The sequence below is a fragment of the Nomascus leucogenys genome, chromosome 11 (genome assembly GCF_006542625.1).
Source record: "Nomascus leucogenys isolate Asia chromosome 11, Asia_NLE_v1, whole genome shotgun sequence".
Classification (NCBI taxonomy): Eukaryota; Metazoa; Chordata; class Mammalia; order Primates; family Hylobatidae; genus Nomascus; species Nomascus leucogenys.
In genome coordinates, this window is record NC_044391.1 from 71,475,447 (window position 1) to 71,500,794 (window position 25,348).

Genomic DNA, 25,348 nt, shown 5'->3' on the forward strand with positions numbered 1-25,348 from the left:
CATTTTGTGAAAAAGTGATATATATCACATATATCTATATATACACACACACACACACATATATATATGCACACACATACACCATGGAATACTACTCAGCCATAAAAAGGAATGAAATAATGGCATTCACAGCAACCTGGGTGGAATTGGAGACTATTATTTTAAGTGAAGTAACTCAGGAATGAAAAACCAAACATTGTATGTTCTCACTCATATGTGGGAGCTAAGCTATGAGGATGTAAAGGTATAAAAATAATACAGTGGACTTCGTGGGCTCAGGGTAAGGGTGGGGGGTGGCAAAGGATATAAGACTACACATTGAGTACAGCATACACTGCTTGGGTGATGGGTGCGCCAAAATCCCAGAAACTACCACTGAAGAGCTTATTCATGTAACCAGACACCACCTGCTCCCCCAAAACCTATTGAAATAAAAAAATTTAAAAAATTTAAAGCAAAAAATAAAAAATTAATTAATAAAACAACCCCTCCCCCCCCCCCAAAAGACATGGAATCAACCTAGATGCCCATCAACAGTGGACTAGATAAAGAAAATGTGGTACATATACACTCTGGAATACTATGCAGCCATAATAAAGAAGGAGATCATGTTCTTTGTAGCAACATGGATGGAGCTGGAGGCCATTATCCTAAGAATATTAATGCAGGAATCCAAAAATCAAATACTGCATGTTCTCATTTATAAGTGGGAGTTAAATGTTAAGTACACATGTACACAAAGGAGACAACAAAAGATTCTGGAGCTGCTTGCGGGTGAAGGGTAGGAGGAGAGTGAGGATTGAAAAACTACCTATCAAGTGCTGTACTCATTACCTGGGTGACAAAATTCTTTGTGTACCAAATCCCCACAACATGTAATTTACCCATGTAACAAACCTGCACATGCATCCCTGAACTTAAAGTAAAAGTTGGGGAGGAAAAAAAGATATATGCATACAAATAAATATTCATGTAATAACAAAAACCAAACCAAAACATAAAGTTTATGAGAGTTATTCACACTGGAAATATAAATTTGGGTGTCATCAGTGTACAGACGGTGTTTAAAGCCAAGAGACTTGTGGAGATCACCAAGGCAGTGAGTGCACATAGAGCAGGAAAGGGCTTGGAGGACTGGGGGTTGAGGGGAAGGTGTCTAAATTTAAAGATCAGAGAGAGGATTAAAGAAAAAAACTGCAGAGGAGACTGAGAAGGAGTAGTTGGAGGTAGGAGGAAAACCAGATGTGTGTGGTGTCAGGAGTGAGCCACTGTGACAACTAGAGATTTGCCACAGGAGTTACCACCGTGGGAGCTTTGCTGAAGTTGCCTGTGATAAAGTTGACTGAGATAAAGGAAAAGCTGACCAGAGTAGATTTAAGTGAGAATGGTGGGGAAGACTTGGAAACAGGATGCAAAAAGAAGAAAAAGCTATACACACACATACACATGAGCATGCATTTGTACACGCGCAGAGGAGCTCTGGAAGGAAATGCGCTAAACTCAATGAAAACTCTCTTTGAGGAAGGAGGAGCTGGGAGCAGGGGGCGATGGGGAGTGAGAGAGGGTGTAGAAATGGAAACTTTATATTCTTACCTCATATAACTCTTTCCAAAGTAATTTATTTTTAGAAAGATATTATTTCAATAATAAAAGTATTCTATTTAAAAGCCAAAGAAAACTTTATAATCATATATTTACAATCATTTGATTGCTTAATTTTATCCATTATGTGTGGACTGTATTAGTTTCAGCCTCAGGTAAAACATTATTCTTCCTATTTCTGGGTGCTTGGGGAAGTAGCACCTCATGGTCAGGATTCATGCCACTTATACCAGACCTTTCGCAGCATCTAGCACTTCCCCCTGACAAGCAGTTCTAATGTATTCACATTATAAAGTACAGAGAATTAAATTAAAACTACTTTCTTTGAAAAATTTGCAGTGCTTCTAAGATGACTAGAGACACCTTTGCCTTAATGTGTTGGAGAACGATAGAAGAAGTCAGTGCCTAACAACTTCTCACTTACCGCAATGACAGTGCAGCTGATGAGCTAATGCCATCTCCTCTTTAGCCATAGAGGAATATTGTTCATGTGTTGCCCAAGCTAACTATAGCAGACTCTCTAGAAGTGAGACCCAGGCATATGAATGTTTTCATACAAGCTCCCAATTCTAATGTGACCTCAGGTTTGAGAACCACTGGGGTAGACAATTATAATTCTGTCTAAATTCACACAAGGGCTACATGATTACTTTATTTTTCTAGTAGCAGAGTTAACTGCCTGTTAATTTTATATACATGAAGGCACATGGAGGTAGGATGCCCTGAGCCAACAGAAGCTAGAAACTAAGTCTGCTGCCTAGGTTAGAAGTCCCCATTGTGTTTTTAAGGCCAACTATGATTCACTTTTCTTAAGCCTAAGATTGCCTGAGAGGGGATCCACACAGTCATTGGGGAATGAGGTTGGGCAATGCTGCTGGTGTTAGTCCTGCTGAGAGTCCTGCAATGGGGGCATCAATAGGGGGGACCATAACCACTGTAAGTGGCATAGTTTTTACATCCTAACTGACTGTGTTTGCCCATTATTGAACTACCTCCCATCTTCCCTCACCTTCTTAATGAGCTCTCATTTAACTACGGCATTATGATAAGCATGCCCTACTAATTGTGCCCCCACCCAAATCAAGTCCTCTGCATTACTGCACATACATTGTGGAAATAAAAGACACGTATTGGAGGAGGTAGCAATAAGGAGAAAGACATGTCATTTGTCCTCACAGGTGGATGTTTACAGACATTTCTAAGCACCTGCATTTTCCAAGTCCAGGCTTTGTGCTCAGGACTAAAGCCAGCAGCATCTGTGGAAATTTCGTATTTTAGGCCTCTCCCCAGAATGAGTGAATCGTCATGTTACAGTAGGTAGCTAGTCAGGCATGCTCAGGGCGGGAGAGGACTCCCCCAACCCCCCACCAGGAATGTCAGGCAACCATCAGGTGATGGTCAGGCAGTTGTTAACTGTCTTTCCAAAATAATAATTGGTCAGCTGCAGCTAGTGCCAAGGAAAGGCAGTCTCCCGATAGATAGAAAATGCCTGAAACTGGTAATCAGCAGCTTCCCAATAAGACCTCAGGAGTTGGGCAAGTGAGCTCAAGCATGAGCATTAAGAGGCAAAATGGTAGAGTTTAAATGGTGTATGACCCTCTAGGGACATTCGACTGGTAAGGGGAGAACGCCTCAAGAGAGTATGCCTACAACTCCACTAAACACATCGTGCATGCTCCCCTCCCAAACGCTAGCAGGCCACTGCCTATGTGGACAGCCCACCCCACGGGAAGAATCAGGGAAGTAATGCAAGACCCTGGAAGTCAGGGGTCAAAGCACACACTTGATCTCTCAAGTCGCCTGTTTGGCCCTCTTCCTTTCATTCCTGCCCTAAAGCTTTTGAAATTATTAATAACTTTGATTCCTGCTCTAAAACTTGCCTCAGTCTCTCCTTTTGCCTTACGCCTCCTCAGCAAATTCTTTCTTCTTAGGAGGCAAGAATTGAGGTTGCTGCAGACCCACATGGATTTGCTGGTGCTAACACTCAGTTGATTTGGATGCACATTAAAATGTGAGAAACACTGAAGCAGCACACAAAGATGACTGTGAGAGAGTTCCACCTGCAGTGAGTGCATGGCTTCTGGCAAATACTTTTTTTTACAAAAAGTAAAAACATGGATCTCAGAAAAATGTATAGTGAGTGTGTGTTAAAGATTTATTTAATTCACTAATGAGGGGACCAGCAAAATGGCAAAGCTGGAGCAAAGGAGAATAGGAGGAAACTGATAAATGTAGTCAATAGGAAAAAAGAAAATGCTGGAATATGGTGGCAAAGTTAGGTACAAAACAGGTTAATGTCCTTTCTTCAGAACCCTAAATCTTTGGGTTTATTCTTTTTGATTGGAAGAAAATGGTTTGCCACTTTCCTGGATAAAAATCATTTGTAATTTATCAATCTTCTACAAATATCTAACTTTCCAGAATCCAGCCTCTAGTTAACAAAAAAATAATAAGTCAAAGTTACTTTCCCTTTAGGTCTGTGTGCTAAATGATGCTTGAGTATGATGCCAAAAACTATGTGACTATCTCCAGTTTTGTGTAATTTTTCCTAACAACTCAAAGAGGAGACAGATCTAGAAATAAGTAATTGCAACAAAATTGCACAGGTAATGATAAAAATAGTTAACATTTTTGGAGTGCTAGGCCCTGTTCTAAGTGTTTCCATGAATTGGCTCTTTTAATCACTGTCAAAACCCTATGAGGCAAGGGCTATTCTTATCCCCATTTTACAGAGGAGGAGATTGAGGCACAATGAGGTAATTGTATACAGGCTGATGGTGGCCTTGGATGCACTCCCTTTTCCCATTTCTAATTAAAATTTGAATTGGGTGATGAGATGTAATATGACAATTTGGTCTGTGGGCTGTCTGGAAACCCTAAGATGGTTTGTGTAGAATGCCTGCTGCATTTTGCAACTGGGGCTGCTCCTCCTGGTGCTCAGACCTCATGTGTCAGCTCATTACACCATCATTCCCAATCTTAGGGTTGGAGCAGTTAAGTTGGTGTCTAGCAGAGACAAGGGGAGGGAGACTGGTGTGTATGCTGTAATTCAGTGGGATGGATGTGTCACTGCTCTTTGTGAAAAAACAGAATTTCATAAAAATCTGGCATTTTCTGGAAGTCTGGGTACTTAATTAGAGGGCTATGGCTTGATTTGGTGTTTGGAATTCACTTTAGCAAGATGAGTTGCTTTTTTCTAATTAAATAAATCCACAATCTAATCCTCTAAAAATATGTTCATAGGGCCGGGTGCAGTGGCTCATGCCTGTAATCCCAGCACTTTGGGAGGGCGAGGCGGGCAGATCACCTGAGGTCAGGAGTTTGAGACCAGCTTGGCCAACGTGGTGAAACCCCGTCTCTACTAAAAATATAAAAATTAGCCGGGCATGGTGGCAGGTGCCTGTAATCCCAGCTACTCGGGAGGCTGAGGCAGGAGAATTGCTTGAACCCAGGAGGTGGAGGTTGCAGTGGGCCGAGATCGTGCCATTGCACTCTAGCCTGGGTGACGAGCAAAACTCTGTCTCAAAAAAAAAATGTTCGTAGATAGTGGAAGGACTGCTCCACCCTGCAAATCCCAGGGTAGGTGCTACTTTCCTGTCCCTGCTGTTCTACCTTATAGCTGGCACACAGATGAAGTTGGATAGGACTTGATGAGCCAAATTGTTCTCCTCAGCCTCCTTTTGTTTTGTCACAATGAGCTGCACGTGCAGAATTGTTTTTATATGTAATTGCTCCCATGAGGGGGTAATTGCACCCAAAAGTGGCTGGTTGCACCAATGGCAGGAGCAATTAGTAATAAAAATGCAAATAATTGCAGTCATCCAAATTGCGGTCTTAAAATAGGGACACCCAGTAGAAGCTTGGTGAAGGATTTGGCCTGCTCTTTGTCCCATTGAAAGTGTATTTGTAATTTGAAACCAATATTATAATCTCTGGGCCTTCCTTGAGTTTCCACGCTTTTAGGAGCCTCTTTAAAATGGTGTATATTATGGGACCAGTAAAAAATCAGACTAATTCCAAATGTCAGCTCATTTAAGAACTAGAAAATGGAGTGACTTAGAGTCAAAATTATATTTTGGAAAAAAAACCCCACCGACAATTGAATAAATGCATTTTTATCATAACTGTGAATTTGATCTCCACACATCAAACCTGGGGGAAACAGGTCACAGAAGTAGTAATAAAGTAATTTTTTATTACTCAGCATCTAGGCACAATTTCAGCAACTCTAGCTACATATCTTTCCTGCTACCCCTGCCCCTCAACTGAGTTATTCCCAAAGAATGCAGGGAGACGGCAGCCTTGGTGAAGCCTGGGCATAACCTGTTTCCATAGCTTTGTACATGTCTCCTGTGATCTCCCACCTTCCCCACTCCGATAGCACTGGGTTGTGCTGGGTGGCTTTGGTGCTCTGCTGCTCTGGATGGCAATGTTGAGTTGACAGGTTGCCCCCTATAAAATGGGGATAAAATACTATTTTCCATTTGTGTTGTGCTCTGTAACATGGGCCATAGAGGATGGCATCTTTCTGCTTTTACAGCCTCACAGAGGTGTTAGTGAAACACCTCTTCTTTGTTTTTGTATTTCAACCTCCCTCCCCCACTCTAGCTAGAGAACTGCGGGAAGAAGTTACAGGGGAAAGCTAAGGGTGGGAGCAGCAGGAAGGGGGATCCACGGGGCAGTGTGAGCCCTGCACTCCTCATCATACTCAAAATCACCCCTTCACTCACATTTGTGCACACACACAAATCCTTTCTTCTTTTAGGAGTTTTCTCCCATAAATTTCTTGGACACTCATGCAAATGAACATTCAAATGGGCTCCTTTTATTGGTCCACAGTGTTCCAGAGGTACCTGGACATGCCTGAAGTTTATTGGTAAGACAGCCCCAGCTATCCTTGAGGCCCCAGCTATCCTTGAGACCCCAGCTATAATGGTACTTGGTTGACAGAGAAACATTGCCCTAAGGAACACAGGAAGGGAAAGCAACATTTTAGAGCAAAGTATTTTACAGCACAAAAATAGCAAGTTCCTATTGATTACTGGTCCGTAGGGACCAATGTCACCAACAGAATGAAGAAAATAAACTCTGGTGATGTGTGTATTATTTAGCATTCTTATATTGGCAAAGTCTTTTCCTCAGGGAAGAAGTTTGTTACATGGATCAATGCCAACTCAACCAGAAGAATGTGGAACAAATGTAGGAATACATAAGGCACTTTTCTCCTCTAGAAATGCCACAATTTTCTTTTGCTTGCAGGGTAGTGGTAGATCTTGCAATGCTTTGTGGCCACCCCCAGGGGATGGGGTAAGCTCATTTGTTGACAAGAAACAATTTAGAGAAAACACTGGGCCACCTGTGGGCAAAATGTATTTAAAAACCAAAGGCTGGCCCAGCAGTGGAGATCTCACGGCTGCTGCTCTAGGCATGAGCTGTTAGTTGATTTAATAATAGCCTCCTCCACCCAGCACTGGGATGAAACGTCACCTTCCATTTATTCCCACTGTTTGTAGCCATCTGGGATGCCACTCCATCATCCAGCCAATATAATTCTTCCTTCCCTTATTGCTGTAGGCAGCTCTCATTCAAGAGTTATGCAGCAGATAAAAGAAAAAGCAGTAAGTGGTCAAAAATGACTAAGAGAGAGGGGTTATAATGTGTTTTTGCTGAGACTGAGAGAGGAAGTATAAAGAAAAATAGAATTGTGCAAGAATAAGAGGGCTATTCAGATATGGTGATATCAGATGAAATATGGTTGGGTCAACTATTCAGTTTGGGTAACCAGAGAGGGGAAGATCATTTTGAGCCCTTAGTAAATCTCCTTAAGAAGAAGCAACTGTCCATGTGTCCAAGCCTAAAAGAAACTATGACTGTTTATGGAAGGAATTCTCTGTGTAAAGGCTGCAGGCAGATTCTGTTCTTCTGCCTCGATGAACCGGTGTGTGGTCAGTGAACTCTGTGTGACAATGGCTTGCATATGGAAAACTGCCCATCTGCTGGACTTTCACGTGTTGCAGGGAAGCTGCAACCTCCCTGTTTGCCTATGCTAAAATTAATTTAAGCTAGGGATAAATGCTTTAATTGCTCACTTAAGCTTCAAGTTCAAATATTATTGGGAGACACAGTGCATTAGTGAAAAAAATCACATTAAAATGTAAATGATTGACATGCAAGTCTAAATCAGAAAGAGGCTGTGAGAGGGGAGTGATGAAGCAGAAATATAATCTGTTGAGAGCTCTGAGTAGATTCATGCAGAGATGTTGGAGTGTGAGACCATAGTTTCTAAATGGCATGAAGAAGGTGGAGCTCTGGGTCAGCAGAAGGAGGGAGAGCAGTGTTTCATAGTGTCATGGATGTCCACTGATTTCACCTGATTGGTATTCTTTCCCCTTGGTCAGGTAACTGCATGCTCTTTTTTCTTTTTGGGCACTATGCTTCTCACACTGTGTGTGGTCCTGGAAAAACTAAGTTCCCCCACAACCTTCTTCTATGACCTTCACAGAGGGGATCTCTGTGGCCCAGTCTGACCAACCGGCAGTCTCCATCATCTGGAACACTGGCCTTCTCTATGGCATGCTCTATGGACACTGGGAGAGAGAAGATGTCTATTTCACTCTGGGATTTCTAGTTGTAGGGATTGGGTAAGCCTGGAATTGTTGGAAGCAATTTTCCCCAGTAGTATGAGAGAAACTGCCTATAGAACCAAGTCATCACACAGAGAAAAGCAGAGCCAAGGGGTGGGGAGACAAACACACTCAGAGTTCTGATGGTGTCACTAAAGGCCCCAGATCGAGCCATGCCTGAAGGGAGAACACCGTAGTTACAAGAGCCTCAATAGAGCCCCTTTTGGCTTGAGAAAGTTTCAGTTGGATTTTTGTCATGTGAAACCCAATACAAGGGAATTAGAGAATAAAAAAAGCCAAAGGATTTTAATAAGAGTAGATACAAACACTGTGTTTACACTACATTTTTCAAAGGCCTGACACAGAAAAATGCAAACTCTTCGTGTTTCTTTGAATGTGATTTTGCTCTGAGATGGAAACGTGGGTTTTGGCTTTACCTGAGCAAGTTATTTATTCATTTTGTTTCCTCCTTTATAATATAAGAATAGTAGCAGTGCCTGCCTCCAGTAGGTTAATACATGCAGAGCTCTTAGAACAGTGCCCAGCACATATTCTCCACTCTAGTAGTCTCCTTGCATTTCCTTTCTTTCCTCCATTAATTTTCCCCCTTACCTGAAGTCAGCATAAAAAAAAGGCAGAGCCAGGTGTATATGCCTGTTGTCCCAGCTACTTGAGAGGCTGAGGGGGGGAGGATTGCTTGAGCCCAAGAGTGAACCCAGGAGCTCAAGGTCAGTGTGGGCAACACAGTGGGACCCTGTGTCAAGAGAAAGAAGAAAGAAAGAAGAAAGAAAGAAAGAAGAAAGAAAGAAAGAGAAAGAAAGAAAGAAAGAAAGGAGGCAGGCAGGAAGGGAGGGAGGAGAGAGAGAGAAAGAAAGAAAAAGAAAGAAAGAAAGGAAAGAAAGAGAGAAGAAAAGAAAAGAAAAGAAAAAAGAAAAAAAAGAGGAAAACTAGTCTGGTAAATACCAGGCAGAACTTGCTTTGAAGGTTGGGGGCTGGGAAATAACTGAGCTGGTGAAGGCAGAGCCTCTTCAGTGAATGGGGATAGAAGAGAATCTGTCAAGAACACACATTTGTTAACAAAGTTCAGTTCGTCAAATATAGACTGAACACAAATTAATCAGTTTGTTCACATTAGTCTTTAATATCTTCTTAACTAGTGAAAATTTAATGCTGGCACATATTTTCTGGTATAAGATTTTAAAAACAATTTGTAAGGCTGTAGGGAATTCATTCAACCAAATCACCTGTGGAACAGTGAGCAGAATGATCTTAAAACAATATAGAATATTAGATAATACAAAAAATTATAGGTGTTTAGGTTGGTTATTGATATGGTTTGGCTGTGTCCCTACCCGAATCTCATCTTGAATTGTAGCTTCCACAATTCCCATGTGTTGTGGGAGGGACCCAGTGGTGGGAGATAATTGAATCATGGGGCTGGTTCTCCCCGTACTGTTCTCGTGGCAGTGAATAAGTCTCATGAGATCTGATGATTTTACAAGGGGAAACCCTTTTTACTTGGCTCTCATTCTCTCTTGTCTGTCTCATCTTCCATCATGATTGTGAGGCCTCCCCAGCTGAGGCAGAAGAACAGGGTATGGAGGCAGGGAACCTAAGGCCATTTCACACCAACTTCCGAGAACTAAATTGAGTGGAAAACTCTAACTTCCCACGCCTAAGTAACAAAAGGACCAGAGACTACTCCCTTTACAAACCCCCACCTTTTCTGCAAGGCAGATGGGAAATTGAATGTCTGCAACCAGTCAGACTGATTGCAGGCAGAGTCTTCGTTTGTGTAAAAGTGCAACTTTGTAACTTCACCTTAACCTCTGATTGGTTGTTTTTTTGCAGCCTATCAGATGTTTGCACCGGAGTGTAACCTTTATAACTTCGCTGCAGCCTCTGATTGCGTGCCACCACTTCATTTACATGAGGTGACCACCAAGTGGCCAATGGGAAATCTGCAGAGGGTATTTGGACCTGAGAAGATTCTGTATCCAGGCCCTTGAGCCCCTATGCTCCGGCCACTCCCACACTGGGGAGCGTACTTTCATTTTCAGTAAATCCCTTCATTCCTTCCTTGTTTTGCTTGTGCGTTTTGTCCAACTCTTTGTTCAAGATGCCAAGAACCTGGACGCCCTCCACAGGTGACACAGCCACGTGGAACTGTAAGCCCATTAAATCTCTTTTTTTAAATAAATTACCCAGTCTTGGGTATGTCTTTATCAGCAGCATGGAAATGAACGATTACAGTTGTACACTAACTCAGAGCTAAAGATACTTGGTTACAGAATATTTGACATTAAAAAAAAAAACAAGGACCTTTTTGTGCATGACTCCTTCCAATGCCCTTGGGGGATATAAATTTATGTGTTCTCATGTTTATATATTTTTATAAGATTTGCAAAAGTAAAATATTTTTGTATTCTTTTTTTTAAAAGAATATTGTAAGAACTCCAGGCCCCGTAAAACCTGGAATCACTTTCTGTCAAAGGACTTAACACTATTATGATAGATTTCCTAGTGCATTGATAAGAAAAATAATCAACCAAAATTTGGAAATAAGACCAAGAAAGAAACCACGACCTTTTAATATCAGTCAAGGAGTTGTTCAAGAAACCCATCAATGAGTATTTAATTATCTAGGGAAATGTATCTTTGTTTGATTCCTTTTTAATTAATGTTTACAGGTCTCAGACTCTGTGAAATTACATGCTAACTTGTAGACATTTTTGTCTGGTGGAGATGCAAATGATTTCTGTCTGAGAGAAAAGGTAACCTTAGATTATAGTTTTATTGCCCTGTAAGACATTAACAAGTTTTGTATCTAATCTAGTAATCTCATTCTCTCTTTATTTTTTGTTGCCAAGGAACACCCAGTTCCTCCAATATTCTTTGCACCAGAGTTACCATCTTACAAATTCCCTCCTTAATGAATTAAATAACATATTTGACATGTGTTCATTCTAAATTTGTACAGGAGTTATGTCTTTAACTTTTTGAAAATTGTACTTTGACAGTATGTTAAACTCTCTAAAGAAAATCATTCTATTTATAATTTATTATGACATACGCAAGTATATGTCACACGTCTTTGTATGTTTACTTATAGTCAGGATTCAAACTTGGCTTGAGCTGCTCTCACCACAAAACCTAATAATCTCTTTCATTTTATGGCCTGGTGGGCTGGCACAGAGCCCTAACTTGAAACCATGAATGTAACCTTTCTGAGCCTCAATTTTCTCATCTGTGAAATGTGGGTTGCTGTTAAGATTACGAGATGAGGTCTTTAAGGCTCTGACACAACACCTCACATATTTTCCCTCAACAATTGTTGACATCTTTCTTGTCTCAGCCAATATCCTTTCAGTTACCCAAGGCAGCCCAGGTGTCTCCCAGAACCCAAGGAAGAAACTGAGAAGATGAGACCCCACAGCTGTGCTTTCCTGGCAAGTAAACAGTTGCAGCAAAAAACACCTAGACCGGGGAGCCCATTTCTCTTTCTGATTATGGCTTACATGACTCAGCCCCAAGACTCACCCAGAAGCAGAAGATGGCTTCCCTCCTTGGGGCTTCCCTCCTGAACCCATTTGGTTCTCAGACAGCTGAAACTTCACTGTCTTATTAAACATTTTTTTTTAACCATTGATTGGGTCCTTTTTAATCATGTATAGTCTGTCTTTCCATCTTCTCATTTTCAATCTTGAAGGCAAAAGATGTTTCCATTTTAGTTCTCTAGTTCCTTCAGATAACTCCCCGCTCCCAATAAAAACTAGCAGCATGGTCAACATTATTTACATGGTCTGTATTCTTGGCAAGACTCTATGGGATGAAGGATGTATGGGCGAAGAGGACACGAAGCTGAGCAGCTGGAATGGCTAGAGTGGGATACTGTTTTAACTATATTTGTGGATTCCAGCAGAGGGACTCAAGGACACTGGATTCTGGACCAGTGTTTGCTCCATTCTGCCTTCATAATCCACCCCTGGACCTCCCCTTCATGTGTTTGCACCTTTCATTGTCCAGACTCCGTCACTATTTCTGGTTCCCTAAAGGCCATGTTTTAATTTCTTCCATCTTTAGAGATACATACATACATCCCTTTCTCCTTCATTTATTTACTCTTTTGAAACTGATGCCCAAGAAAGTCATTACAAAGTTTAGGGGAGGCAACTGGATTAGATTTGTCATAAAAAGAGCACTCTGGGCTCTCAGGAATTCTCTTTCAGTCAAGATGGAGGAACCAGGACCAGATTTACCCTTATGCCTATACAGCTAGAAAACCAAACAAAATATATGAAACAATGGCCTTCACATATTAAATAAGATGTGGTGCAGGATTGTGATATATGATAGAAGGGAAACAATTGAGGTGAGCTCTGTAATGTCCCCAGGTTTCTGCCTGCAGGCTCTTTCTAAGCTGCAGCACAAGGAAGAGGAACCCAACTTGGCCCAACCATCATGCCGAAGTGAGGAGACAGAGATCAGAGTTTGGGGAGCCAAGGCATCATAATACCAGAGACAGAGAGAGAAAGGGAGAGAGAGAGAGAGAACCAACAAGAGTACCCTAGAGAGATGTAGAGGAATATCCTCAAGTTTTTGGCTGAGTATAGATCTGTATATGCATGAGAAGCAGCAAAAAAAGCCACTAAAATGGTGTGGCAGAATAATTCCTAGACTTGAAAACAGCTTGTATTTCACCATCCAGAGTTAAAAGACCTTGTAATACACAGGAAATTGAGTAGATTCCTCAGAAGGGTATTATTTTAGTAGTAGAGCTAAATTAACCCTAAAGACCCCTCTGAACTCACTCTAACAGAGTTGGAAAGCAAGACTCGAAAGGGTCAAAATCATTCCATGTAACTTAACTGTGTATCAAAAAATCCAACACTATTCAAAGGAATATAACAAAATCCAGCAATTAATAATGTAAATTTTGCAATATCTGGCATGCAGTCAAGACAAAGAATATTACTAGGAGTAAAGAAGGACTTAATAATAAAAGTGTCAATTCACCAAGAAGACATAAGAACCACAAATGTGTATATACTTAACACAGAGCTTCAAAACATATAAGGCAAAAATGACAAGACTGAAATGAGATATACACAGATCCACAATAACATTTGGAATCATCAACATTCCTCTCTCAGTAGCTGACAGAACAATATACAGACAAAAAAGCCTGTATATGAATATTCATAGCAGCACTATTGCTAATAGACCAAAAGTGGAATCAAGCCAAATGTCCATTAGCTGATGAATGGGTAAACAAAATGCAGCATAATAAATAAACCCACCATAAGCATTGACTTAGTGAATACTGAACCATTGCACCTAGGCAAAATATACGGTTATGTTCCTGTGAGCCTCTGGTCACAATATTTTTGTCAACCAATCAATAAATAATTTTTCTTTGCCTTTGTTTCTGTTTTAAAGGCACCTTATTTAATATATATTGTTGATTCATTAACATCTAACTCACAGCCAACAGCACTATAACTCATGCCTCAATAAAGCTTATTTAAAACACGTATTTTCGCTGTAAGGCATATCACAGACTTCTTGTGCTGAGCAACACAAGATAGCACTTCAGCACTACACTTGGTGGAGGGCATTTTAAATAGCAAATTCACCAACAAAAAGCAAAAAAAAAAAAAAAAAAAAAAGCAAAAAAAATAAGTGCTATGGCTTGGATATTTGACTCCTTCAGACTTCATGTTGAAATCTGATCCCCAATATTGGAGATGGGGCCTCATGGGAGGTATTTGGATTATGGGGATGGATCCCTCATGAATGGTTTGGTACCATCTTTGTGGTAATGAGTGAGTTCTTGCTCTATTGGTTCCTGCAAGAGCTGGTTGTTAAAAAGAACCTAGCACCTTTTCTCTCTCTTGCTTCCTCTCTCACCATGTGATCTCTGCACATGCTGGCTCCCTTCGGCCTTCTGCCATGAGTGGAAGCAGCCTGAAGCCCTCACTGGAAGCAGATGCTGGTGCAATGCTTCCTGTACAGCCTGAGAAACATGATCCAAATAAATCTCTTTTCTTTATAAATTACCCAGCCTCAGGTATTCCTTCATAGCAACACTAGGTGGACCAGGACAACATGGCAATAAACAGACCACAAAAAGGACACTTGTTTACAGTATGACAGCTAAAACAAGATAGCTGGGTATCACTTTGTTTGACCTCAACTGGGAATATGCACATTGGGTAAATCCAATTTTTTGTTGTTCTGTTCATGTCCACAAATGACTGTGAAAACACTATGAGTGTTTATTTTTGGGATTACAAATAAATTTTAGCAAGTAGGCGAATTCACAAATATGGAATCTCTGAATGATGATGATTGACTATATATACATATGAAATATTATTAGGCCATAAAAAGGAATGAAGTTCTGACAATTGCCACAACATAGATGAACCTTGAAAATATTATGCTAAGCCAAAGAAGCCAGACACAAAAGGACACACATTGCATGATTTCATTAGTATGAAATGTCCAGAATTGGCAAAGCCATAGAAATAGAAAGTAGATTAGATATTTCTATTTCTAATCTATTTTTATAACTCCAATAAGAAATTTAATATTGTTTAGCAGTCACAATTGGAGCAAATGGGGAGTGACTGCTAAACAATATGAAATTTCTTTTTGGAGTTATAAAAATTTTCTGGAATTAGATAATGGTGATGAGTTATGCAATGTGAATATACTAATAATCCACTGGATTGTACACATTAAATGAGTGGATTGTATGATATTAAATTATATTTAATAAAAATAAAAAAATAAAAATTTTAAAAAGCAAGCATATAGAAGGCTTGAATAACATAATCAACAAACTTGACTTAATTGATATTTATAGCACATTCCACTCAACAGCAAAATACACATTCTTGTCACATGTACATGGAATATTCACTAATATAGATAATATTCTGGGCCACAAAACAAGCCTTTAAAAATGTAAAAGTATTGAAATCATACAATATATGTTCTTTGTCCATAACTCAATTAAACTAGAACTCAGTAGTAGAAAGATATCTGAAAATCCCCCAATATTTGGAAATCAAATAACGTAGTGCTAAATAACTCGAGTCAAATAGAAATTCATAAGATAAATTAGAAAATAGTTTTAGTTTAATGAAATAAAAACACAGCATCAGCTAAAATAATGCTTAGAGAGAAACTTGTAAAGACTAATATTAGGAAAGAAGAAATGCCTCTAAACTTTCAGCTTAAGAAACTAGAAAAAAAGAGTAAATTAAATCCAAAGCAAGCAGAAAGAAGACACTATATGAAAAGAGCAGAAATCAATGAAATTCAAAATAGAAAAGCAATAGAGAAAATCAATGAAACAAAAACTAGTTCTTTAAAAAAAAATCAATAAAATTTGACAATCTTCCAGCAAGCCGGAAAAAGAAAAAAGAAAGAAGAAACAAATCACAAACATCAAGGATGTAACAGGAGATATCACTACATACCCTGCAGACACCAAAAGGATAATAAGGGAATACTATGAAAAATTCTACACACATAAGTTTGACAACTTAAATGAAATAGACCAATGCCTTGAAAAGCACAATCTACCACAGCTTGTCCAATGTGAAATAGATAATTTTAATAGTGTTAACAATTAAAGAAATTGAGTTCATGATTACAAACCACCCAACAAAGAATACTCCAGCCCTAATTGTCTATTCTGCTGAATTCTATCAAACACTAAAGAAAGAAAGAAGACTAATTCTATGTAGTGTATTCCAGAAAATAAAGAGGAGAAGATACTCCCCAACTCATTTTTTAATATGAGTATTATCATGATACCAAAACCAGTTAAAGACATTACAAGAAAGGAAAACTACAGATCAATATTCCTACAGACCAATTTTCCTACATGCAAACATCTTCAACAAAATGCTAGCAAATGAAATCCAGTGGTATAAAAAGATAATATATTATGACCATTATAATAGAAACGCAAGGCTGGTTCAATGTTTAAAAATCAATATAATTTACCATATCAACAGATGAGGGGAAAAAAAGCATATGATCATTTCAACAAATGCAGCAAAAGCATTTGACACAAATGCTTTTGTGTCAACAGAGGCTCGTAATACAAACTGTTAGCAAACTAGAAATAGAAGGGAAAGTCATCAACTCAGTAAAGGCCATCTTAGTTCTTTTGACCTAATTGATATTTACAGAATGTTCCACCCAACAGCAGAATATGCATTCTTATCAAGTGCACATGGAGCATTTACTACAACTACCTACATACCTACAGCTACCATCATTCTTAATGGCGAAAGACTGAATACTTTCCTTCTAAGATAAGGTATAAGGCAAGGCTGTCTGCTCTCACCACCTCTATTCAGTGTTGTACTACAGACCCTAGCTAGTGCAATCAGGCAAGAAAAAGAAATTACATGCATACACATTGGAAAGAAAGAAATAAAACTGTCTCTATTCATAGATGTCATGATTGTCTACATAAAAAATGCCAACGCACCTATAAAAAAGTCACTGAAACTAAAAAGTGAATTGGCACCTGTGCAAGATACATGTCAATATGAAAAAATCAATTCCATTTCTATATGCTATGAATACATAATTAGAAATTAAAATGAAAATATTATTTACATTAGCATTAAAAAATCATGACACTTATAAGTAAGTTATATAACAAAATACATGAAAGATCTGTATGCTGAAAACTCAAAACATTGAGAAAAATCAAAGACCTAATAAAAGAAGGGTATACTGTGTTCATGGTTTGGAAGTCTTACTCTTGTTACAATGTCAGTTCTCCTTGAATTGATCCATGGATTCCATAGATTCAATGCAATCTCAATCAAAATTCTGGGAGGCTTTTTTTTTTAAAGAAATGGACAAATTTAGCTGAGCTTGACAGCATGCCCCTATTGTCCCACTTACTCATGAGGCTGAGCTAGGTGGATGGCTTGAGCCCAGGTGTTAGAGACTGGACAACATCGTGAGATCCAATTTCTAAAAAAGAAAGAAGGAAGGAAATAAATAAATATATGAATAAATAAATAAATTGACAAGTTGATCCTCAAATGTATATGGAAATGCAAAGGACCTAGAATGGCCAAAACAAAAAGCAAAAACAAAAGTGAAAAACTAATGCCACCTGATTTCAAGATTTACTATAATGCCAAAATAATCAAGAAAGTAAGGTATAGACATACAGATCAATTAAGCAAAATAGAAAGTCCGGAAGTAGACTCACATACATATGGTGAATTGGTCTTCAATGAATGAGCCAAAACATATCAATATGGGAAAGGAGGGACGCTTCAATAATGGTGCCAGATCAACTAGGTATTCGTATGCAAAAGAAGTACGTTGACCTTTACTTCACACTTTAAACAAAAAATAACTTGTTAGAGTAAATGTTAGAGTTAAAACTACGAAAGTTCTAGAAGAAATTATGGGAGAAGATCTTCATGGCCTTCTATTAAGCTGTCTTCTTTGACAGAACACAAAAAGGCATAAACCATAAAAGCAATAAATTGAACTTCACCAAAATTAAAAACTTTTTCTTTTCAAAAGAAAAGAAAAGAAAAGAAAAGAAAAGTGAAAAGGTGAGCTGCAGTGTGGGAGAAAATATTTACAAAACATATATGACAAATGTCTGTATACATAATCTATAAAGAACATGTACAACTAAATACTAATCAAACTACCTGATTAAAAATTGTACAAAAGATTTGAATAGATCAAAAAAATATACAAATGACCAAGAAGTACATGAGAAGATTATCAACATCATTAATCATTAGGGAAATGTAAATTAAAACTACAATGAGATACTAGCACACACTCATAATTGACAAATGACTGACAATACCAACTGTGGTGAGAATGTGAAGTAACTGAAACTCCTAGATGTTGCTGATGTGAATACAAAATGATAGAACCAGTTTGGTAGTTTTTAATAAGTTAGATATACAACTATGATTATGATATGACCCAGCAATCCTACTTGTAGATATTTACCCAAGAGAAAAGAACATTTATATTCAAAAAAACCCTTTTACTTTAATGTTATAGGAGCCTTCTGTATAATAGCCTTAAACTGGAAACAATCCAAATGTCAATTAATTTCTGAATAGGTAAACACATTGTGGTATGTCAATATGATGGAATACTAGTCAGCAGGAGAAAGGGAATGAACAACTGATATACACAACACAGATGAATCTCAAAAGCATTATGCTAAGTAAAAGAAGTTGGACAACAAAGACTTCATACAATATGATTTCAATTATATGAAGTTCTAGAAAAGTAAAAACTGAAGTGTTCCAAAGCGGATAAGTGGTTGCCAGAGGCCAGGTGTGGAAGGAGTCTCGAGATTACCTGCAAAGGAACATTAAGAAACTTTTTTTGGTGTCATAGAAATATTCTACACTCTTGATTGTGGTGATGGTGGTGGTTACACAACTGTACACATTTGTCAAAACTCACAGATCATACATACAAAATTGGTGAGCTTTATTATATATAAATTATATCTCAATAAATCTGATTTTAAAAGACAGAAGGAAAGAGGCCCTCTGGTTGGCACAAAGAGGATGGGTTGGTGAGTGTGATCAAGACTAAAGGCCTAGATGTTAATTATTTAGAGACAAAAGCTAGAATATTCAAAAAGAAATTTGAATGAGAAATGAGGGGAAAGCACAAGAAGACCAAAAAGGGAAAAAACAGAAGCACAGAAACAGATGAGCTTCCTGAGCACAGATTTGTGTCCTAAGATAACTTGGAGACAAGGCACAGATTGGCATGACAGACACTCCCTGGGTACACAGGCCCCTGTTCCTTCTTCTGCCCTACTTTGGTCTCACTTGAATGTTGCACCAAGCAACTCAGGCTAATTCCAAGGTAGGCTCGTGCTAACACCACTGCTTCGGTTTGCCACATGCATTTTTAGTACTCCCTGAAGATTGCTTCTACTGTTGGTAGAATTTGGTAGAATTCTAAGTTACCTTCTGAGGCTGGAATGCCCAGAGGCCACTTGTTTACTCTTTTGGTTGGTGAGCCCATATTCCTGCTGGGCACTCACCCAGTGGCCATTTCTTATGTTCACATAATTCCACCTTGGTAAGGTGGTCCCATGCAATATAGGGAACTTATATTCTTTATCTGAAATTTACATTTAACCGGTTTTTCTGTATTTTTACTTGCTAAATTTGACAACCTTATACCTGAGGGCTTCCCCCAAGATTCTGCCTCTGCCTATTGTCCCTCCTAAGTAATCCCTGAGACACTGTTTACCCCGAATCTTATCACCTAGGGTGAAGAGTGGAAATATGTTTACCCATCAAGAAACAAAAACAGCCTGCCCAACAACTGGAAGAGAGGGATTGTACTCTCAAGATTCAGGCTAGCCAGAAGAATGGCAGTATCTTTTTCTTAAACAGCTATTTTCTCAACCACAGGTAATAAAAAACTGCTTTGTCCTGTCTCCTCACCATGGAGCAAAAGGATATTTCCTTTTGCATGTTTAGATATAAAGATTAAGTTCTTGCCTTAAACTAGTAGCAATAAGTTAAAGATGTAACCAATATAACCTAAGATTGTTTTACTTCTTTTTCAAGTTATTTTACCTACATTTTGTATGGAAAGGTCTTAAGAAACCTATTTTTTTTCCAAATGTGTCAGAGTTTACATTGAAAGTAATTTCATACTAAAGGAAAACAACGTGAATCATGGCATTTGGTGCAAAGATTAAGAATTCTTTATTGCCTGCATAGTGCTCTAAAATGTCTTATGAATAAGGCAATATTTTCAGTCTTCAGCTGAATCAGCTTTATTATTGAAATCTGTGATCTTATACTTGTAATGTATTTTGAGCACATTTTTCATCCTCATTAATAATGAAAATGAGATTGTTAATGAAGCTAAATGACATGGCTGGGGTTACATTAAGTTGATTGTTACAGAGTTCCTGAGTCAGAAATTCTTGCTCCCTTTTCTCTCCGTGCAACTGGTGATGAGAAATCTATCTATAATCTGATATATTACAATTATAATCCATCTTACAATCTATTATAAGATAATTATCTTTTATATTCTGGTTCTCCATTTTTTTTCTCTTATGATCCATAAATTAAGAACATATACTTATGACTTAAATATTTAAGAATTGAATAGAGGTATTCATCCATAAATTTTTCTCCCCAAAAAAGCCACAATCCATAGCCCCAAACCACATGAGTAATGCCTATATGTGTAAATATGATTCTTGTGTATTAAATACATATATGTGTATATCATGTTAAGATACACACAGTTGGCATATATTATATACTGCCAGGTGGGTACATGTGATTGGAGGAAAAGACTGTTGTCTCTCTGCACTCCATTTTCCTTTGCCACTGTATCACTTAGGCATGCAACCTCTTTGCTTCAAGTTATTATAGCAGAAAAAAAGGCTATGCCTTTTAAAAGCATAGGTGCTGAGAGGCTCAGGGCATAAAAAAGACCTAATGAGGAGACAGTCTTCCCTTTGACCCTTAATTCCTCCAAAGGTTCACAGGTTAGTGGGATAGGGAAAGGAAGACAATTAGAGGGGAGGGAAACGGAGGTTAGCTAAACTCCGATGTGACCTGAGAAACGGTCCCACATTGTTGCTTCCTCCCCTAGGCTAAAACCCTGGGAAGGAGGTAAGGAGCAGGGTAAGAAAAATACCAGATAAAAGGAGAGGATCTGAGCGTGGTGAGCATCTATACTCTCTTGTCCCTCTACACCAACCTCAAAGGGGTGGCAGTCAGAACCAGAGTCCCCTGAAATCTTCATGTGCATGCTGGAGCAGCAGGGTTCAGGGCCCCAGGCAGCCTCATGGAGCTGCTTGTGCCCTGGGCTGCAGCTCTGAGAGCGTTGAACCCTTGGAGCCTGCTGCCTCTCTGTGTGAACAATCAAAGACCAGACAGCAATAAGGATGCCTCAGTCTTCACCAACTTGCATGGATCATGACCCAGACCAGACACCCCCTTCCGCCCACTGCCTGGGCACACAGCTCTTCTCCAGCAACTTAGAAGGGAGGAGAAACCCTCCTTGACTGAGATTGTTTCTTCATAAAATGTGTTAAAGTTTGTTCTCATGAGACTAAATAAAGTGATATATTTTATACCACTAAGTTTGTGGTCTGAAATACCCTATACACACACATATACATATACACAATGTCCATATATATAATTTTTATTTATACCTTATATGTAATTTTTTACCTATACTTATAATTTTTTATTTATACCTATGTGGTATATATTTTATATCTTTGAGTTATGTGCATCCTCTATTTTATGTTTCTGGTTTGTTTTAGGGAATTTGCTTGGGAAGTGGACAATAAGAAGGGTAGGCTTTTGTTATCTGTGATGGGGACTTGAAAGGGTACACAAAAAACTTAGTATTTTAGTGGTTAAGATAAGGAAAATGAAAAGAAATTGTGCGAGTGTGTGTGGTACATATATGTGCATAGATGGATATGTAGATATATAGGTAGGTAGGTAGATATGCAGCTGCCATCTCTCTGCCTACAGCAGTTGTTTTCCTGATGCAGAAAAACCAGAGTGCCATGAAAGCCTCCACATAAACTTGAATAACGTTATCTCCTGGGTTCTCCAGTCCATGTCACCAGTCTTAGCTATGTGGTTCATCTCGTGGCCTCTTGCACTCTCACAGAAGATGGGTAGAATTCCTGCTTTAATTCTGGTGCTGGATTGTGCTTTTTTAAGATAATTAGATGGTGAATGGGGAACACGTTGACTTAATTTGGCCCAGCAAGACTTTTTCTCTATTAATGAGGGCAGCATGAATAAATGAAAGACTCTTTCTGCAATAACCTGTCAAAGACTCTTTTTCAGATAAAGCATTGGTCGTAGGTTTTTATTTTCAGGAAGAAGGAAAAGAATTACACTTATTTATAAAATAATGAAAGAAAAAAGAAAAAGGTTTTTGGTGTCTCTTCATGAATCACTTAAACAAACAAACAAAAAAACAGAGAGATTTGTGAATTGCAACCCACATGGAGAATTTGCTTATGGGAGGGGCAAAATGGTGCAGTGACTGAAGCAAAGATCTGGAGACAGGGGCATGGGCTCAGATCCCAGCTGTGTCTCTGACTAGCTGGTGTTTAGCGTCTGTGCCTCAGTTATCCCACCTGTAAAGTGGGATTAAAACAGTTATCTATCTGATGGAATTGTTGTGAGAATTAAATGGTAATCTGTAAAGAACCTAGATTAGTAAACACTATGTGTGTTGCTTTGTGTCATTGTTATTTATTGGAAAAGTGTAGTAGTCCGTTCTCTCATTGCTTTGAAGAACTACCTGAGACTAGGTAGTTTATAAAGGTAAGAGGTTTAATTGACTCACAGTTCCACAGGTTGTAAAGGAAACATGGCTGGGTAGGCCTAAGGAAACTTACAATCATGGCGGAAGGTGAAGGGGAAGCAGGCACAAGCATGGCCGGAGAAAGAAGAAGAAAGTGAAGTGGAAGGCGCTACACACTTTTAAACAACCAGATCTCCCGAAAACTCTATCATGAGGCAGCCCTAAGGGGATGTGGTAAACCATTGGAAACCATACCCATAATCCAATCACCTCCCATCACACCCCACCTCCAACACTGGGGATTACATCTCAACATGAGATTTGGGTGGGAGTACAGAGCCAAACCATATCAAAAAGTGTAGTGTGCTGAGGGTAACCACCAGTTTGCCCTTCTCCATATATGACAGAATTAGAGGAAATAACCTAGAAAGCAATGTAAAGGACTTAGGTTAGAAATAAGAAAGAACTGGAAAGCTGTTTTTTAAGTTCTGGAATGGTCTACCCAAGAAGTTGTAAGTGCTTAAAAAACAAAGCAGGAGAGTTACTCATTTGACCAGAATAGTTTGGGTGCAAATCTGTTATACTAGAGCCATTTCAGAATAAGCACCTACCTTCTTGATCTGATGGCTTAGAATTTCACTCAGTTCTCACACTGGGTGACTTTAAATTATCTACGTCACTGTTGACCATGGTGGATAATTGTCATTTTCCTAAATGTACATTTGTTCTGGTGGTCAACTACTGCATATTAAATCCCTAGAGAAGAGGCGTGCACTACAGTCAGAGTTGCTTGAACATTTAAGATGATAAAGATTGAGCAAACCCAGTGACTCACCTTCGCCGCGCTAACTCCTCCCTAGCTCTCCCCCTCAATACACGCTCACACTCTCCTCAAGATGGCGGCGGCGGCCGCGGGAGACTGCGACTCTCGAGAGGCGGACGCATTCTCCGTGGAAGACCCCGTGCAGAAGGTGTGGGGCGGCGGCACTGCTGGCGGGGACTGCTGGGAAGGCGAGGACTAGGACGAGGGCGTCAAGGATAACTGGGATGACGATGATGACGTAAAAAAAGAAGAAGCGGAAGTAAAACCAGAGGTGAAAAGTTCAGAAAAGAAAAAAACGGCAGAGAAGATAAAAGAGAAAGAACGGCAACAGAAGAAAAGGCAAGAAGAAATTAAAAAGAGGTTGAAAGAACCTGAAGAACCTAATAAAGTGCTAACACCAGAAGAACAATTAGCAGATAAACTGGGGCTAAATAAATTACAGGAAGAGTCAGACCTCGAATTAGCAAAGGAAACTTTTGGTGTTAATAATACAGTTTATGGAATAGATGCTATGATTTATAAAACATTGCAGATGTCATAATTGTTAACATAACAATTTACCAAACTGCAGTTAACTGGTGCAGTGTGCTGAGCACGTTTTATAAAGGAAAGGAAATGCCAAAATCCTGGTAAAGTTGTTCCATTGTGGCCTAAGAGAACAAAGATTTGTTTCTCAGACACTTAAATCAGGCAAATAAAAACAGGTAAAGAGTTTCCCTCCCCCATCTGAAGCACTTCATCAGTAGAAATAGCCTGATAAATTACTGTGATAGATGCTATCATCAAAAGATGATTTTACAGAGTTTGGAAAGTTACTAAAAGATAAAATTACACAAAATGAAAAGTCACTATATGATGTCCTTTTTTTTTTGGAAATCTTAGTTCGAGATATGTGTATTTCATTGGAAATTGATGACTTGAAAAAGATTACCAGTTCACTGACTGTACTTTGCAGTAAAAACAGAAGCAAGAAAAGCCAAAAAGAAGAGGAAAGGTGTGGTTCTTGGAGGGGAATAAAAGCCACCATGAAAGATGATCTGGCAGATTATGGTGGTTATGATGGAGGATATGTACAAGACTATGAAGACTTCATGTGACATTTTATCTTTTCCTGGTGTTTTTTTTGTTTTTGTTTTTGTTTTCTTTTGAGACAGAGTCTTGCTCTGTCGCCCAGGCTGGAGTGCAGTGGCGTGATCTCGGCTCACTGCGACCTCTGCCTCCCGGGTTCAAGCAATTCTCTGCCTCAGCCTCCCGTCTTGGTGTCATCTTTATGTTGCCCATAATCCCTTGAACATGTAGTACAACTTCCTTTCCTTTCAGTTCTACCAAATGCTACAATTAGAAGTGCAGTAGTATCTTTTGTGCTGGTTATTTAACCCCTCAACACTTAGGTGCTAATGTGCAAATGAAGGAACTTGGATCTTGCTGCCAAAGGGTTAAAATTGGGAACCTCAGCTGCTACTAAATCATAGTTCAAAACGAACCTAATAATGTTGTCATTGTTGCTGTCTGATTTCATAGCAGCAGTCACTGAATTGGAAATAAAAGTTTGCAACATGACAAAAAAAATTGTGTAGTATTTACCAGCACCATTCAGTAATACAGCCTTAACCATACCTCCTTGAACTACTTCATAACTTGTCAAGAAAACCAGCTGGCAGCAAGGGCATGTGATGTGTACCTAGTATTAAAATTGCTTTGTCTTAAAATTGAACATAAGGATATTAAAAATACATTGTGAAGAAGACTGCTTATCTCAGAGTGAAGATACTGTGGCTGATATCTTCACTCTATAGTTTTTATATCGAACTATAGCACTAGTTGGATATAAAATTAAAATGGCCAAAACCCTCCAACTTTGAAGCTAAAGGAGGTAAACCTCTGTATTATTGCATTACATGTTGTGGAATCTCTTGAGTGCAGACTGTCTAGTAATTTA

At 39.0% G+C, this 25,348-nt stretch overlaps 1 pseudogene; it reads left to right on the forward strand.

Moving 5' to 3' along the window:
- Positions 1-24,689, forward strand: part of LOC100599867 — a 40,586-nt pseudogene extending 15,897 nt beyond the window's left edge.
- Positions 24,690-25,348: the final 659 nt, after the last annotated feature.